Below are 19,911 nucleotides of genomic sequence, written 5' to 3' on the forward strand. Positions count from 1 at the left end.
CCACAAAATAATGCTTCAAATACTGTAAACTCAAACCAGGAATAATAATATAGGGAAAATTATCCTCATGTTAAAATAAATGTTGCTACCCTTTTCATCTATCATAATGACACAAGAACTAAGGTTTGAAAACATATTTAATTTTTCATCAATATATCTCAATTTTTAGCTGAGAGACAAGAATATAGCAATTATGCAGTTGCTATTGTTTGCATAAATATAAGGCTTAATTACATTTGTGAATGCTTGTGTCATCACCACTGTCAGGAACAGACAAAATATGGGATGAAGCATTTCTGCTATTTAGGATATTGATTGACTTAAAACTCTTTGAAATGTATTTTTATATCCAAAATATATCTTAAAGTTAAAAAAGTAGAAGTATGATCCTTTCAGAATTTTGAAAATAGAAATATCAGCATTAGTATTGGAAAGTAATTGTATTTAAAATGTAAATGATTTACTGTGCACCCCAGGTTCTAGTCCTGGTCGGGGCGCCGGATTCTGTCCCGGTTGCTCCTCTTCCAGTCCAGCTCTCTGCTGTGGCCCGGGAAGACAGTGGAGGATGGCCCAAGTGCTTGGGCCCTGCACCCGCATGGGAGACCAGGAGGAAGCACCTGGCTCCTGGCTTCAGATCAGTGCAGCGCACCAGCCTCAGCATGCTGGCCATACTGGCCATTTGGGGGGTGAACCAATGGAAAAGGAAGACCTTTCTCTCTGTCTCTCTCTCTCTCTCACTGTCTAACTCTGCTCGTCAAAAAAAAAAAAAAAAAAAAAAAAGATAAAAATGAGGCCACAGCAACCAATAAGGGAATAAATAAAAACTGGCACTTTCATACAATGGAATATTATTCTCCATGAGCCACAGTACATGGTTAATCTGAAGGTTAAAGTGCCCACATCCCATACCAGAGTGCCAGTGCTCAATCCCCGGTGCTGTTTCCAGACTCCAGCTTCCCACTAATGCAGATCCTGAGAGGTAGTAGTGACGGTTGCAGTCACTACTGCATTCAAAGGGGAGATCTCGATTTGAGTTCCAGGTTCCTGGATTAGCCTGGACACAGCCTTACCTGTTGTTGGTATTTGGGCTGTGGATCAGTGAATGGGAGGTCTTTGTCTGACTCTGTCACCATCTTTTTGTTTCTAATTCTTCAGTTATAAAATAAATTAAAAAACAAATTAATTCATTCATTCATTAAGGATGAGCTATCATACCATGAAATGACATGGAGAAAATTCAGGTGAACACTGTCAAGTGCTACTCTTAAATTCCAATTACGGCCGGCGCCGCGGCTCACTAGGCTAATCCTCTGCCTAGCGGCGCCGGCACACCGGGTTCTAGTCCCGGTCGGAGCGCCGGATTCTGTCCCGGTTGCCCCTCTTCCAGGCCAGCCCTCTGCTGTGGCCAGGGAGTGCAGTGGAGGATGGCCCAGGTGCTTGGGCCCTGCACCCCATGGGAGACCAGGAAAAGCACCTGGCTCCTGGCTCCTGCCATTGGATCAGTGCGGTGCGCCGGCCACAGTGCGCCGGCCGCGGCGGCCATTGGAGGGTGAACCAACGGCAAAGGAAGACCTTTCTCTCTGTCTCTCTCTCTCTCTCACTGTCCACTCTGCCTGTCAAAAAAAAAAAATTAAAAAAAAAATTCCAATTACATGGGATACTAGAAAAGGCAAAACTAAAGCACTAGTAGAAAATATCAGTGGTTATTAGAGATTGGGGAGTAAGGGGTAAGTGGAATCAGTAGAGTGAGTGCAGGGGATTTTCAGGACAGAAAAACTATTCTGTGATACTATAATAGTAAATACATGTCATTATACATTTGCCAAAATTCCAACTATTCAACAAAAAGAATGAATTGTTATGTAAACTATTGCTTTTAGTAACTAATATTTTATAAATATTGGTTCATCACTTGTAATAAATGTACCCAACTAATGTAAACCATGTGATAAGAGAAATAGTGGTAGTAATGGAGAAGGGGGTGATATAGTGTTATAAAGGAGTTCTTTATACTTCCTGCTCATTTTTTTCTATAAATGAAAAATTATCCTAAATAATAAAATCCATTATTTTTAAAGGAAGCTACAAAATAAATTTGACAGAATAATATCTCATGCTTTCCCTGAGTGAGTTTCCCCTGTGAATAAAACCCAGGAACAAAGGTAAATAAAGGACCCTAATAAAATGTACGGAAATATCAAAGCAATGTCCAAATGGTATTTGGAATTAAATCTTAAGAGAAGTTTCAAGTTGAATTTTAAGTAGGCTGTTGATATCCTTAGAGAAGACTACAGAGATTGATAGCACACAAATCTGGAATCAAGGTACTGCAAATTCAGTATATATCACTTTCTCATGTGTTTATGCAGATGGTCAACAAATGTTTGTCAACCACTCACTGTGATGTGTTGGACACCAAGACATAGTGGAGAACAATGCTGATGTCATTCAGAATAATAGGGCTTTTGTTCAGTTAATCACTTGTATATCCACCTGTGCTACAGAGATTTCCTGTGCAACTCCATGCACAAGAAAGCTTACAGGAAGTCTCAGATTGATGGAGCACGGATAGTGTATGCTTTCACTATAAAGCGCCCTGTCCATGGTGCTTCTTATCTCCCTTCCTATCCCCGGTCTGCTGCTATTGTCAGTGTCTCAAAAACTCTGATCTGTCCATTAGGCACGTTTGAAAGTGCAGCAAAGTATATGAGTATATTAAGGGGGATTTGTGATGGGTTTAGGCTCACACGATTATGGCAGCTGAAAAGTGCCATGACAGGCTAATCTGCAGACTGACAACCCGCAAATGCTGGTAGTCAGATTCAGCCCAAGTCAAGAGGACTCAGTACCAGGGAAGCCAAGGTTGTGAGTCTCAGTTCAAGGTCAAGAGCTAAGCTCTTGTTAGCAAGAGGGCTGTGGATGTAAATCCTGGAGTCCAAAGGCTGGCAACTGACACCTGAGGTAGGAGTTCAGTTTGTTTCAAGATCTCTCAATGAGAGACCAAATCAAGGCCAGGTTTCCCACCTAGCCCACTCAGATTCATATGCTAATCTCACTTGGAAATATATCTTCATAGGCATACCCAAAACAGTGCTTTTCCAGATTTCTAAGTACTACTTAACCTTGTCAAATTAACGCAATAAAGGCAATCATCACAATACAGAAGCATTTCTTTTCTTTGAGATCAACTCAACATGCATTACTAATCCAGAGTCAAAAGCATTTGTGCTAGGTTCTAATGACATCAATTTTATTCAATGACCTTAAATCTTCACAAAGTGCTCTGAAGCTAACTGTGGCAAAGACACTGTACAAGAGTCAGAGTTGTAAAGTTTCTATTCATTTTAAAGAAATTTGCCCTGGTAATTATCAAAAATGGATTTTGGTTGTGATATATGTAAAGGAAAAAAAGACACAACTCTAGACAGAAAATTCACAATCCAGGGAAAGACTGGTTCTACACTGGAAAACTGGCAAATGAATACAAATGTGTACCCTTAAGGTTAAAACGTGCAAGATATAAAAGATTTGCTCAACTTTTCTTATCTGACCAAGTACAGTCCTCAAAATATATTGGTTGGATGGTGTCTGCTACATATCAGTGTCTCAATTTTTATTTATAGAAGAAAATCAAACAAAATGCCACAAGATCTGTATGTAAGGGAATCCATTGCTCAGTTTTCTGTGTTTTATCCCTGGAAAAATTAAAACCTGTAGATTATGTCTCATAACTGAAGATATTACTGCTTGTTCAATGATACATAATAACATTAAAGATGAATAATTAACAGAGCTGGACATGCATAATAGTTTCTTTCATGCATTGAACAACAAAACTACAGGAATTATTTGGAGCTTTCTTGGGAACTGCAGTGATGGGAGAAGGGGCAGAGAATGCTGAGCATCTACTATCCATTTTAACAAAATAACTCACATTTATTAGTTTTATATTTTAGATTTAAGCATATGAGTTTGTTCATATAAATGCTTTGTTGGATAAAAAGAATAATTAGATGACTGTTGGCCTAGAGATTATGCTTTGAAATTCATCCTAATCTAATAATGGCGTATGTCACAAAATCAAATCTAGAAACAACCATGTAGAAAAATGAAAAGAACAGTGTGAAATAAAGCTAATAAAAGGGGTATAAAGGTGAAAAATGCTAAATGGATTTTGCAAATGTATAGTGAGGGAAAATATTGCAGAAAAATCAGTCTTCTAACAAATGAGAACAGTCATTGAAAAGCAATAATTTAAAATTTTTGAGATACTAGGCTCACTTAAATCAATTTAATAATACCATAAGGGAAAGTTAAATTTGGTCCATTGCAGGGAATGAAAAACATCTTTTAAAATGTATTTTATTATATACCTTTGAAAATTTATACTTGTGTAATTTCCTATAATATTGCTTTTAGTTAAGCAATGAGATCTGCTTTCATCTTTAATGAATCATTTAAACTTTAATTTATAGGTATTTTGAAAATTAAAATAAACCAAAGTATACATTTCATACATGAAGAAAAAAAGCATGAATCACATTGAAAGTGAAATTACTGTAATAGGTAAGTAATATGCAAGCTAAGTGTATCCAGATACTTTTAGATTTAAAGACATTCAAGGTTAGAATAGATATTATTATATTTATTCACCTATTGTCTTTTGGATCAAATTCAAACTCGGCTTAACATTTGGTGCTTTCTGCTAAACGATCCAAAATCACTCTTTACTCATCCTGAGAAATAGATACTAAATTCTCCCAATGTTCAGGGCCCTGCATGGAAGGATATACTTGAATATTCAAGCATTCACTCATGTTATTCTTTTTCTTTAAAATGGCTAGCTTTTTTTTTTCCTTTGTCAATTTACATCTCTCTCTCTCTTTTTTTTTTTTTTTTTTTTTTTTTTTTTTTTTTTGACAGGCAGAGTGGACAGTGAGAGAGAGAGACAGAAAGGTCTTCCTTTTTCCGCTGGTTCACTCCCCAATGGCCGCTGCAGCCGGCTTACTGCACTGATCCGAAGCCAGGAGCCAGGTGCTTCTCCTGGTCTCCAATGCGGGTGCAGGGCCCAAGCACTTGGGCCATCCTCCACTGAACTCCAGGACCACAACAGAGAGCTGAACAGGAAGAGGAGCCACCGAGACAGAATCCGGTGCCCTGACCAGGATTAGAACCCGGGGTACCCGCGCCGCAGGCGAAGGATTAGCCTATTGAGCTGCAGCGCCGGCTGTCAATTCACATCTTAATTTTTTCAAATTTATTCTCAATCTTGTTCCATATAGCTCTCTCAGAAAACTCAGACCTCAAAATAATCCCTCTTCTGTATTCCTAAAACAATTAAAATGTGAATCTTAAAATATATGCTTGATAATGTTATTTCATATTCCATAGCAATTCCATTTATTATCTTATTTCTGACTGAGTTTTAGGTATTTGATGAATGTTTAATGAATAAATATTTGTTGAGTACTGAATGAATTATAACTCCCTGAAATTAAAGTTTTCAACTAGTCTGCTATCTCTTCCAAAACTGCTATGTAACTTGGCAGTCACATGGTGTCTAATAAGTGTGTTTTAGTTTTTTATCAAGTTAAATTAAAGTCTTTTTTTTTTTAAGATTTATTTTTTGTTTATCTTAAAGGTAGAGTTATAGAGAGGGAGGGAGAGACAGAGAGATGTCATCCATCTGCTGGTTCACTCTCTAAATGACCACAACAGCTAGGGATGGGCCAGGCCGAAGCCAGTAGCCCGAAGCTTCTTCCAGGTCTCCCACATGGATGCAGGGGCCCAAGCACCTGGGTCTTCTGTTGCTCTCTGAGGCATATTAGCGGGGAGCTGGATTGGAAGTGAAGCAGCCAGGACTGCTGGTTTGCTCCCTAGATGTCCTCAATAGTCAAGGCTGGGCCAGGAAGAAAGTGAGAGCTGGAAACTCACTCCAGGTCCATGTGAGAGCCAGGGGCCCGAGTGCCTGAGCCATCACTTGCTGCCTTCCAGGGTACACATTAACAGCATGTTGAAATGAGGAACATCAGTGGCTTGACTTTAGGCACTTCAGTGTGGCACATGGTTATCCCAAGCAGAAACTAAAATGCTATGTCTGTTATTTTAAACAGTGTTATCATAAGAACTCCACGTGGCTCTTACGTCAGGGAGCACAACTCCATTTGGTGGACAAATGAAGTCTAAAGCTATTCAATTCACCACTAAGAAGCACTCTTTATGTACAGTAACTGATTTCTTGTCCTATGATTTTAAGAGTGAAAAGGAAAATTCTCAAGGTCTAAACCCTGAGGAACATACCAATTTTCTCAAAAATTGTAGCAGATATTTGCTTTCTAAATTTTCTTTTCTAGCTTTTCTAGAAAACTTTCTCTTTTTTGTTCTCATTCAAAAGTTAATATTAGCAGTCTGTTGCTCCCCCTCTTCATGGAGGAACGACACAGGACCCTGCGCTGTTCTTTCGTCTGCTCAGCCCTCCCCGGGTTTGCTGCTGGTTCTTCCCGGGTTGGCTACCATCCCTTCCACCTCCGGGGAAGGGCGGTTCTCCCTGGCCACTTTCCCCACTTCCGCGGGGGAGCGGCACACCGCCGGCCGGCTCTCTCGGGGGCTGCACAGGTGTTCCCCTTAGATGTTCCTGGTGCATGTTGTCTCTCTCCTCCTTTATAGTCCTCTTCCACCAATCCCAACTCTGCTACCCACACGCCGAGTACGCTGCTCTCCTCCAATCAGGAGCAGGTCCTACAGTTTATTGGTTGAACTGGAGGCAGCTGAGTAGAAGCTGTTTCTCCCTTCTCAGCGCCATATTGTGGGAGAGCAGATGCATAGAATAAGTCTTAATTCCAGTAACTTAGTCTAGCCCGAGTTGCTCCCAGTTGCTCCCCACAGCAGTCAGAATAAGTTAGCCTAAGAATACACAAATTCAAAGATTAAATAAGAATGTCCATAATAACAAATTTTCTGATTTGACATTCCTCAGGTACTTAAAAAGATTCTCTGTAAAAATTAAATTAAAAGATAAGATTCTTTTGATACAAAATAATTTTGATATCTATCAGAGCTTTTTCTTAGTATGCACTTTCCATGAAACTTTCAAAGAACCCTCATATTAAGTATCACTTCTGAAACTTGGTATTTCTTTAATGTTTTATACTTCTTCAGATTTTAATGTTGTACTTTCTATATATTTCTCCTTCCACTTTCAGTCCTCTGCATCTCCTTCAAGTTTTATCTGTGTCTGAACAGTCATCTAGGTTGTTTCCAGTATACCTCACATGCTTCCTCACAGAACCATAAGTGCATTGCAATTCAGTACATGCAAACTCTACTCCACCGAAGCTTTAGGGGCAAATATTACTAATGACTTTATGTGATAAAATAAAGTGGAAATTTCCTGCACCTTTTGTTTTTTATGCTTTGTGCTAACTTCCACAGTGAAGGTTGACATCCCTAAACTGAAAAGATGAAATACAAAAATGTTTTGATATTCAAAATTTTTTGAGTGTTGTCATGATATTCAACAAGCTTTGGATGGGGGAGCTGTCTTGATTTCAGATTTTCAGGTTAGGAATGCTAAACTAGTGTAATCCATCCAAATTTTACAAAATCTGAAAAAGGCTGAAATCTGAAATACTTTGTGGCAGATGTATTGGATAATGCATATTCAACTAGTATATAGGCTGGCGCCGCGGCTCACTTGGCTAATCCCCTGCCTGCAGCGCCGGCACCCCAGGTTCTAGTCCCGGTTGGGGCGTTGGATTCTGTCCCAGTAGCTCCTCTTCTACTCCAGCTCTCTGCTGTGGCCCAGGAAGGCAATGGAGGATGGCCCAAGTGCTTGGGCCCTGCACCCGCGTGGGAGACTAGGAGGAAGCACCTCACTCCTGGCTTCAAATAGGGGGAGCGCGGGCTCTGGCAGCCATTTAGGGGTGAACTAATGGAAAAGAAGACCTTTCTCTCTGTCTCTCTCTCTCTGTCTAACTCTGCCTGTCCAAAAAAAAAAAAAAAAACTTTTGTATAGAGTGTTGTTCATAATTATTACTTTATTGTTGGCACTCTATTTTATGTTTCAACGATCTACTATTTTTTTAAACACAGCTATACTGGGCTAAAACAAATTCCTCAATACTGTTTTAAGCGTTGGAGACATTAAGATGATAAATAAAGGCTTACATCAAAGTAATAATCAAGTTGCTTGAAAAGACAGTTCATAAATAGAAAAATTAGTAACTAACTCTTATTTGTGATAATTTCTATGGAAAAGATAAAAAAGGATTGAAGGAGAGATAGAGTGTACTGGCTTTTGCCTGGAAGTTGTGAAACTTCCCTTTGAGATGGAAAGGCTGTTACGTTACATGAGTTATTCTAGAGATCCTACACAATAGAGAGTGAGTTGATTTCTCAGGAGAGAGTACAGTAAAGTCACAGAGGGTAGAAATTAAAGAAGGCATCCGTAACAGAGTGTCAGGAAGGAGAGGAGAACTGACACGCAAGCATGGAGAAAGAGGTGTTAGGTTATAAAGGACACTGTGAACTTATGATTAGGTTTATTATAAAGGTCATTAAAAGCTTTGAAAGGCTTTAGATAGATTAAGAATGAGATCAATAGCCTGTTATTTAAAGATTATTCTCATTGCTGTAGGAAATGGTGATGGGAAGGAGAAAAGAGCATCAATCTCCTGAAACCTCTCTTTGGTGTCTGAAAATACTTCTTGTTGTATTCTGAATTCCTTCCACTAACACTTACACATCAGTTTCATCATATTTTGTTTTCAAGCCAACACAGTTTTTCCCTTTTCGTGCATTATCCCTTGAAATCTTCACCTAGTGTCATGGATTAATCATACACTGATAGCATAATGATTTGTAAACTTATATCTTCTAGACAAGACATCTCTTGGCTTCTGTCACATACATCTGTTTCCCAGCTGAACATATTCATTTGAATATCCATAGACTGCTAAAATTCAAATGCCCAGAATAGAATTAATTCTTTCATCTTCCACAGACTGACTATTTCTAATTTGTTTTCTATCACCATTTCAGGAAACTTAAATAGGTATTGTCAATTCAGACTCAAAGCATGACATTCATTTGGAATTTATTCCCTCATCATATCTAACAAATAATAAATTCCAATGTTTTTCCTACCTAAATTATTCTTTAATTCTTCTGATTCTTTTTTTTTTTTTTTTTTTTTTTATCCAAAGGTAACACCTCTAGTTCAGGCACGTATCTTCCTTCCTGGAACTCAGTAGCATTGAGTCTTTGTTCATTGTATCTAAACTCACTGTTTTCAAATATTATTTCTAATGGCTTTTAGGTTTTCTGTCTTTCTTTATAAAATGATTGATTTATTTATTGAAAGGCAGAGTTACAGAGAGGGAGAAAGCCAGAGGCAGAGAGAGAGAAGTCTTCCATCTGATGGTTCACTCTTCAAATGGCCTCAAGGACCAAGCCTGGGCCTGACCGAAGCCACGAGCCAGGAGCTTCACCCAGTTCTCCCACATGGATTCAGGGGCCCATCTTCTGGTGCTTCCCCAAGTGCATTAGCAGAGCACGGAGCTGGGTCAGAAGTGAAATAGCAGAACTCCAACCAGCACTCACATGGAATGTCGGTGCAGGCAGCAGATTAACTCGCTGAACCTTAGTGCCAGCCCTAGCTTTTACGTTTTACGTTTTCAAGATTCAACTTTTAAAACCACGTCAGGTAGAAAGATTCAACAGAGTAGCCCACAGGGGTATAAGAAGCAGAGGCATGGTACCTACAGAGTGATCACTTGAGCATCTCCTGGGCACCTTGGCTTAGAATCATTCTTCTTGGGGTGGCTGCCTTTGTGCAGGTTTGAATCGTATATCTCCAAGACTCTTAGCTGGAGTCACACAGCATATAACCTGGGTAAATTTCATTTTTTTTATAAATTCATTACCTATAGCAGTTTTTCTAATATATTATTTGAGTACATCAAACCTCGAACATTTATTTCATAGTTTCAAATTTCATATGGGTTCAGTACAACACCTTAGTTTATCTCTAAATTAATTTATTTAATAGTACTAATAGTACTAATATTATATTCTGACTCTTCTCTCTTCCATATTTCTTTTCACTGAAACCACACCACAGACCAAGGACTAGTTGAACAGTCAGTATCTTTCCTTCCTTTCTGAATTGGCATATATGCTTTCACTCTATAATTGGAAAAATCATAGCCCAATTTCAACATCAACTCAAACATGACTTCCAACGTGGAGCTTTCCTTTCATCAGACAAAGTATGTACAGAGTGATTTATAGCAACTGAGAAAGGAAGAGTCAACACTTCCTGTTAGTACTTACTGTGCACTGTGTTAGAGAGTCACCATGAAACTGCAGATTACTTATGATCAAGGGCTATTTTGTAACTTTTTGTGCTTTGATCATGTGCAATGCCATCCTTTATCATTTTAAAAGTGTGTGATGTGTGTTTGTGAAATAAATGAATAAATGAATGGAGAAATGAATGAATAAAGATGACTGTAATCATAGTATTATGAATGCATTTAAATATTTCTTGGTTAAAATGAGTAGAGAAAATGATGAAAGTAGTAAAAATGTGATTCATTATGTGAGAAAATGCCTACCAGTGGTAAAAATCAAAACTGAGATAAAAGTAAATAGGCCTGAAAGAATCTAATAGTTTTACTAGGTGAGCTAAAACAAAGTGATAGGGCAGAAATATTAATCCAGAATTATAGTACATGGCACATAGGCAGAAAATACAAAAATATGAGAAGAAGGCAGAAAAAAGGGAAACTACTAAAGAGAATGTGGAGAAATATGTAAGTTAGAGGTGTGGGGAAATTGCAAAGAAACATGCAGGGAGGAATAGCAAAGTATCATACAATCTAAAAAGATAACCTCAAGTATGTGTTTTCACTTTTTGAAACCTGAGTGTGCACTGAGAGAAAACACACACCAGCAGTAACAGAATTACAGAGTTATCAGTTTAAGTTGAGAAATTTTAAAAAGCAACACAAACCAATTTTGAATAAGACGTTTCAAAGAGTAATTTTTCCTCTCTCTACTGAAATGTAAACCCAGTTGTTTTTTCTACCTTTGATTCTAGAGCTATTTCCAAGAAAGATCTTTGCAGAGTGAAATGGCTTAACATTTTATAAATAATTTTCATTTAAAAATCATAATTTACAGAAACATTTACATTGCAGCAAAGTTATTATTTTCCTAATCCTTTTGAGAGGAAGCTGCCAACCAGATGGCCCACTTTTCCATAGTATTCTGGGGATGTTGCATATAGACAAGTATATCCTCCTTTTATAGCCATAATACAACATCCCAAATCAGGAATGTAGTATGCATATCTGCCATCTGGTTCTCAGACTCATTCAAATTTTCCAATTGCCCCTTTTTATGTTCCACCCACCAAAGTTGCTCCATTCAGAATCATGGGCTCATTGGTGCTTTATTCTGCAGGAGTTCGTAGGTCTTTTTTTTTTTTTTAAATGGTTGGGTAAATGCTCTTCAATTTTTGCTTGCATGCTTTTGCTTTATGATTAGATTAAAGTTATGCTTCTTTAACAGGAAAATTCCAGTAGTGTTGCCAACTTCTCATTACAATCCATCAAATGGTTGCATGCCTTTTATTGGCCCTGTAACTGATGATGATCATTCTCATCACTGGATTGATGTGGTGTCAGCCAGACTTCTCCAAGTAAAGTTACTATATTATCTCTTGAACACAATTAGCATTTTGTGATATGGTTCTTTGTAAAAATATAAATATCCTATGCCTTAGCAAACCTTCAAATTATTTTTTTTAAATTATGGATGTATGCATGTCCTCATGGTTTATTATTTTATTTAGTGAGATTTTCTTCAATATTCAAGAGAATTATTAGAAATTCAGATTTATGGGCTGCATCCTTGGTTTACCAAATCAGAAATTCTGATGGGTCCCAGAATCTTCAGTTTCATAACCACTCCATATTGTTTTGATGAATGCTAAAATTTGAGAACCACTAAAATGGTGGATCTTGATCTCAGCTGTTCATTAAAAATGACCTGAAGAAACCTTTAAAACTATAGGCTCGTAGGTAATATCCAAGACATGAGACAAAAATTGCTGATGAATGGGGCCAAGTTATCAATTTTTTAATGAATACTAAGGAATTAAAATTTCTGACATATTTTATCTGAAGCAGTGGTTCTCAAATTTGGTTCAAATTGTAATCATTTAGGGAGCTTTGGACTTATGTTTGGGTCTTACCCACATAGACTCTGATTGTATGAATCTAAAATTTAGCATAAATTTTGATTTAAAAATATTAGGATTACCTGGAGAAATTTTAACCCTCCCTACTAATATCCAAAGCAATTTATCAGAAATTCTAGTGGTGGGATACTGTGTTAGTAGTTTTAAAATGCCAATTGGGCAGGCATTTGATTCAGTTCTTGATAGGGCTTAAGATACAGCATGCCATACTGGAGTGACTTGGTTCATGTTCAGGTTTCTCTCATTATTCCAGCTTGCTGCTAGTGCAAAAATTCAGAGTCAGCAAGTTTTGTCTCAAGTATTTGGGTTCCTGCCATCTTTGTGGGATACCCAAATTGAGTTCCTGGCTCCTGTCTTTGTTATAGCCCAATCCTGCTATTGTGGAATGTGGGCATTTGGTGTGGGAACCAGAAAATGGAACATTTCTCTCTCTCTCTCTCTCTCTCTCTATCTCTATCTCTATCTCTCTCTGTCTCCCCTTCTATCTCTCTTTCTGCCTTTCAAGTAAATAAATAGAAATAATCTAAAGATAAATTAATTTTTATAACTCTCCAGGTAATTACAATGTACAATAATTTTGAGAACCAGTACGGACCTTTCTGCACTACACAGCCTATTATTCTATTATAAGGCTAATCCTTTATAATACAAAAAAGGCTATGGAAGACATAATATGTGCTAGCATGGTGCTAAGAATTTTGCATTTAAATGTAATTATCACAATAACTCTTTGCATTTTATGATATTTTTACACTCTGCAGATGAAGAAATTGAGACTCAAGGCAAAGAATCACCCTGGCCTAAACCATACAACCATTAAGTGGAAAAGAAAAAATTGAACTTATCCTCTGGTACTCCGAAAACTTTGCTCTTAGAAATCATATTCTACCTCTTCTCATTCCTTATGCCTGAAGCTTGCTTATTTAGATTTATTTATTTATTTTTAACAAGCATGCCTAGACTATAATAGAATTATCCTAGGTTTCAGACATGTAGAAATTAAAGAAACAAAATATGTACAACAATTTCAGAGATCTAAGAAATTTTTCTTCAAATGGAAAGAGTTCTGAGTCAGGTACCTATTAAAGGCTTAGCCCTGGATTGTGGCTCAGCAAACAATAAAAGGCGGTTCAAATAGCTCAGGATTTGGAGCCAGTAGAAATGACTGAATCCTGGCCGGCACCGCGGCTCAATAGGCTAATCCTCCACCTGCGGCGCGGGTACCCTGGGTTCTAGTCCTGGTCAGGGCGCCGGGTTCTAGTCCTGGTCAGGGCGCCGGATTCTGTCCCGGTGGCTCCTCTTCCTGTTCAACTCTCTGCTGTGGGCCGGGAGTGCAGTGGAGGATGGCCCAAGTGCTTGGGTCCCTGCACCTGCATTGGAGACCAGGAGAAGTACCTGGCTCCTGGCTTCGGATCAGCGCAGTGTGCTGGCTGCAGAGGCCATTGGGGAGTGAACCAGAGGAAAAGGAAGACCTTTCACTCTGGTAAAGTAGGAAATTATAACTGTTGCCCCTAATTTCTGAGGTTTAGGTGATGAAACAAAGTGCTACTATATCAGACCTAACACATGGAAGATGATTATTAAGGAAAATTAACGTGGTTCCAAGCCTTTATTTATGAAGTTGCTTTCTCCCAGACAGAGATTGGAGCAGCTTGAAAAGTAGGCAGGATAGACTTAGGTATCCTCCTTACACCCAGCAATGGTATCACCTAAGAGATAGTCAGAAATGCAGAATATTGAGGTCCTCCCTGATTTGGTGTTTCAACAGGAGCCTCAGTTGATTTGTGTGTGAGTTCAGTAAGGTTTAAACAGGTGCCCTAGAAGATTCCTCATATAATTACACACATTGTTTAAATTTGGATACAGAATATGGGCAAGTTGCTATCTGGGGAGAGGGTAGAATTGTATGGTGGGTTCATAAACTTTTCAGGGCAGGTATTTGGTGCAGTGATTAAGCTGCTGCTTGAGATGGCTGCACCCCATTTCTGAGTGCCTGGTTTGAAGCACATGAGAGATCCAAATGCAGTTCTAGGCTCCTGGGTTTGGTGTGGCCTAGCCCTTGCTATTGTGGACATCTGCCTTTCAAATAAAAAATGAATATAAACTAATAAAAATTGATATTTCAATTATATACAAATCTTGCTAGTCTAGTCTCAGTGACTATCTACTTTTACATAGATTCTAGATAAGTTTTAAATTATTTGTGATTACTGTCTAGTGAATGAAGTTCAAGCTTGAGTCTACTGTTATCCAGTTAATCCAGTTGACTGATTACTGGTGGATTTCCCTAAAACTTTTAAGGTAAGTTGATATTTGTTTGCTGGCTGAAACTCTGTTCTTTCATCCCAATATGGAGCCAAGAGGTTTGAGGGGGAAGTGAAGAAGTTAATTATTTGGTAGGGTGCATGTCATAGTAGGGGTAGTACACCATAGTAGCACCATGTCCTTGTGACAGAAGAACATGCCTTCGAGTTCCAGGGCACCTTCATTAACAAAGAGAATGGAATGGCAGGAATAATTGCTCCATTTTCTCTTCATAAAGCTAAATGGCTCTTCTGGGTTGAGCTTTCTGTATGTGTATCTTCAAAACTTCCAAAATACTTTCTACAGCATTCATAATTGTGAGAATTCTAGCAGTGGACTTGCAGTTATTTAGATTTTTGATTGTTCCTGTTTTAATTAGAACCATTTACATTGTTCATCCTTTGGTTTATTTATTTATTTCCAAATAGCTCTGAATACTGCTCTTTGCAGAATATTTGTCTAGGAAAAGTTATAGAGAAGAGAATATGTCATCATAAAAGAACTGCAAAATAACACCATGAAAAGGATAACATATTGTAAGAGGCACTGATATGGTAGATGGTCCTTATTCAATGAAAAGTGAATCGAGGCCTAACGACCAGATGGCAGAGCTGAACACAGAAAATCCATATGTGTGGTGGCAGCGAGGGACGACCATTGACATACTTGCTTTTCCAGCCAAATGCCTCAGCAGATGCAGAGTTTTACACTTTAACATTGCAATATGGCACTGAAACCCTGGAGAAGAGTTAGATAAAAGATTCAAAGCTGATTTAAAGTGGCAGAGTTTAAATCCACTCCTATTCTGTTAATGTGAAAGCTGTGAACAGAAAGTGAGGTTAGATCAGTCCTCTGTGGGATTGTATTTTGGATCTGCCAGTGTTGTCACATTGCCTGCAGGAGAGCTAAACCTGGTCACGTTACATAAAGCCTCCTCCTGTCCCCAAGTCTTTCTAAAAAAAAGCCAAAACAAAGCAAAATGAAATAAAACTTAAATTTTAGAAATGATAAGCATCATGAATGTGCTCTACATTGAGCCTAAAGTTCATAATGTGAGTGATTTACTACTTTGAATAAACCAAAAGATGTATTTTAAAAATTGCATTTCCCCTTTATTTCCCTTTATGTGGGGTGCTGCAGCTAGCTGTCCTTGTGGGAAGAGGACTGGGTGTGTGCTGCAGTGCTTAGAAATCCCTACAAAACATTTAGTAAGAAAAGTTAATATCCACACACTTTAGCTGTTTAAATGTGTGTATTATTTGGGGTATTAACAGATGGTAAAAGTTCAAAATGATTAAGACATGGGTTGGAAAGTCATTTATAGCCTATGTCCTTGAGTCCCAGTTTTCTTCCACAAGGAATGACTGCCAAAGGCAATAGAAGTAATCTCATTTCTCCAAACTCATCTTCAGTTGAGCAGGGAAAATGCTTCTTTTACATTTTGTGTTCATTTGGTCAGGTTCCTGGTAGCACTGTGTTTGTCAAGGTTCACTGTAGGCAAAAGTGTGAGTCTACTGTGCTCCTACTTTGATTTGCTTCTGCTGTGAATCCTAATGCTCTAGTAAGAGTATCAAATGTCTTCAGTGATCACTGCCATCTCTCTTTTTTAAACTAATCTCGCATAATTTTCTTATGGGAGTCTTAAGAATCACATGTATAAGCTTGCTATCCTGCTCAACAGACACATCTTGTGTTTTTAAAAATTTTTTATTAATATAAAGAGAAACATATTTCATATATTTCACATATACCTTGTATTTTTACATCATTGCCTTTCTCATCATGATTTTCCAACATCTTTCTTGTGTTTTCTTATGTTATAATGGTTTGTTTTGAACATGGATGATGGATTCATGGTTCCTTGGAATTTAAGAATCTGGAATTTAATTCTTTCATCTTCATGTTACCAGTGGCCCTGAGATAACTAGTAGTTGTAAAACTAAATTAGTGATCATGAAACTTTACAGGTCCATATCATGTACTGATTAATCCTAGGACAGGGTGGGGAATGTCAAGAACTAAGAATGTGAGTGTGAGTCAAAGTAAAGGGACAGCTAGACACAGATCATTTGTTGCTGTCTGCAGTGGAGTTGATGCTTACTGAGAGAAATGCATTTAGTAAGTTCATTGTATTTTGCCAAGTTCAACTCCATCTGCTAAATGACATTTATATAACTTTTATAAAATTAAGGTAAATTGTTTAAGATAAGAAGTAGCAACTAGGAGTATGCTCATGGTAATAATAGCGATAGTTAATTTTTATAGCATTGTATTGTGTGTCAGATACAGCATTGAGTATGTGTTATCTCACTTAAATTTCCTCTAAGCTCCATGAGGTAGACACTCTCATTTTCTTTGTTTTCACAAATGAAAAAAAAGTAGATTAAATGGATGTATGTATTATGGAGATTATGTAACACTATCATCACATATGATCTTAGCATGTGACCTTGAAATTACTTGCATTCAATAAGGGGCCATGACCTGTTTCATTTATCCTAGGCAGAGTTCTGTGACTGCTTGGACTAAAAGATTATGGTAGAAGTGAATGTGATGCTCTTTGTAATTAAATCAATCAATTATTTATACATGATGTTAGCACATAAGTAAATGGCACACATTTCCCCATAGCTCCTTTATAAAAATTATTTATTTATTTATTTGAATGGTAGAGTGACAGAGAGGAAGAGAAAGATGAGAGAGAGAGAAAGAGAGAGAGAGAGAGAGAGAGAGTATCCCATCCACTGGTTCACTCCCCAAATGGCCACAATAATCAGGGCTAGGCCAGGCTGAAACCACGAGCGGGGAAATCTATCCAGGTCTCACACACAGGTGCCAGGGACTCATGCGTTTTGGTCTCTTCCACTGCCTTCTTAGGTGCATTAGCAGGGAGCTAGATTGGAAGCAGAGCAGTCAGCACTTGAACGGGCACCTATATGGGATGCTCGCGTTTCAGGCAGGAGCTTAACCCACTGCACCACAACGTGGGCCCTTCCCATTGCTCTTTTGAGATTCCACCTCAGGAATCTTAGTTAAATTTACTATGAAGAAGTCAGCAGAGGTGTTATTGTTGTTGTGTATTGGGTAGAGCTGCCATATTTGACACTGGCACCATATGAGCCCAGGTTTGAGTCCTGAGTGCTCCACTTGGCCTCTTGCTGTGTGCCTGGGAGAGCAGTGGAGGATGGCCCAGGTCCCTGGGCCCTGCTACACACATGCGAGACCTGGTGAATGCTCCTGGCTCCTGGCTTTGGTCTGGAGCAGCCCGGGTGGTTGTGGCCATTTGGGAAGTGAAGCAGCAGATGGGAAATTTCTCTCTCTCTCTCTCTCTCTCCCTCTCTGCCTTTCATATAAACAAAAATAAATATTTAAAAAAGTCCACAAAAAGTTTATATGAAGAGCACATAAGTAAGATTTCCAGCTTTCGGATCAGGTGAGATCCATGGTAATAGCCTTCATCAGACACCAATGGACATGTAAGGATTCTCTCAAATGACTTAACCTGTTAGCTATTAAGGAATAATAAAAATATAATGGGGCAGAGATAAGCCAGTTGCATGGAACCCTGCTGGAGTTTGTGATTATAACAAAATAGTAGTTTTACATCAATTATTTTGGACAGGTAGCAAGAGTAACTGGAACACAATAATTTTAATAATGAGCATTGAATGTACTGCCCTCTTTCAAATAGGTCAAAGCCATAAGACTTCTAAGAAGCACATCTTGGCTGCAATGGCTAGTGATAGTGAATGCAGCAGAAAAGGAGTTCTTAGAAATTTCTTTGTTAGTATTTGATCTCTTTTAGTATATTTTATTTTTCTCAATTTTATTGTCTTCTTTATATTCTTCCTATGTTAATAAAGACCTAGCATCAAGATCCATTTTGGGATTGCTGGTAGTTCCATATTGGTGTCCAGGATAAAGAGACATGGTTTTGGCATCTTAAGGTAGCTTGGATTTAGGGAATAAAGCTAATTTTCCTTTGGATTTTTCTTTTCTTTAAACTCAGCTTTTCGCTAACTGGGTAACTATTGTTAATTTAGGTAAGAGTTTTATATATAACTACCAGGTGATTATCAGGCTAGAATAACAATGTCTATTTGCTTGGAATACCATTTCTTTTTTTTTTAATAATTTTTTTTTCATTTGACAGGTAGAGTTATAGATAGTGAAAGATAATGACAGAGAGAAAGGTCTTCCTTCCGTTGGTTCACCCTCCAAATAGCCACTACGGCTGGTGCTGTGCTGACCTGAAGCCAGGAGCCAGGTGATTCCTCCAGGTCTCCCATGCGGGTGCAGGCGCCCAAGCACTTGGGCCATCCTCCACTGCCCTCCTGGGTCACAGCAGAAAGCTGGACTGGGAGAGGAGCAACGGGGATTAGAACCCAGCACCTATATGGGATGCCGGCGCCACAAGGTGGAAGATTAACCAAGTGAGCCATGGCGCCGGCCCCCGGCATATCATTTCTTAACATAAACTTCTGAACCCTGCAGCTGAGATGGGTAGATGGACTTTGGTTGGTAAAAGCTTCAGTGGTATATTCTATGACTTTCTTTCTCTTTTAATTCTGTTTTAGAATTTACTTTTATTTAATTAGAGAGAGAGAGAGAGAAAGAGAGAGAGAGAGAGAGAGAGAGAGAGATTTTCTGGTTCACTGCACAAATGCCTGCTATAGTTGGAACTGGGTCAGACGAAGGCCAATAAAGAGTTAGGAACGCAGTCTCTCGTGTGGGTGGCAGGGGCCTGTCTACTCAAACTATTACCTGCTGCCTTTCAGGGGCATCACCAGCAAGCTGCAGCCCAGGGACTTTGATGTGACATGAGGTGTCCCAAGAAGCATTTTAATCATTATACCAAATACTTGCCCTTGAATGACTGACTTTCTTTTCCTTCCTTCCTTCCTTCCTTCCTTCCTTCCTTCCTTCCTTCCTTCCTTCCTTCCTTCCTTCCCTCCCTCCCTCCCTCTCTCCTTCCTTCCTTCCTTCCTTCCTTCCTTCCTTCCTTCCTTCCTTCCTTCCTTCCTTCCTTCCTTCCTTTCTTCCTTTCTTCCTCTCTCTTTCTTTCTTTTCTTTCTTTCTTTCTTTCTTTCTTTCTTTCTTTCTTTCTTTCTTTCTTTCTGATTGTTTATTTGAAAGGAAGAATGACATAAAGAGAGAAAAATTGTATTTTTTGAAGGCTAAAATTACCCTGTTCCCTTTTACTCACTGCTGTACACAGCCACTACCTTGTTTAAATTTTATTTATGCTGTTTCTATGATATTGGAGACAAACTAAAACACATAAATTATAATCTTTACTCATATAACTCTATCTTGGTATGTAATGCAATTTCAGGTCATTT

The 19,911-nt window shown here is 38.5% G+C and overlaps 1 pseudogene; it reads right to left on the reverse strand.

Moving 5' to 3' along the window:
• Window positions 1-19,419, reverse strand: part of LOC100355698 (eukaryotic translation initiation factor 2 subunit 2-like) — a 135,265-nt pseudogene extending 115,846 nt beyond the window's left edge.
• Between the last annotated feature and the right edge of the window lie 492 nt (window positions 19,420-19,911).

Source organism: Oryctolagus cuniculus, chromosome 10, assembly GCF_964237555.1.
Source record: "Oryctolagus cuniculus chromosome 10, mOryCun1.1, whole genome shotgun sequence".
NCBI lineage: Eukaryota > Metazoa > Chordata > Mammalia > Lagomorpha > Leporidae > Oryctolagus > Oryctolagus cuniculus.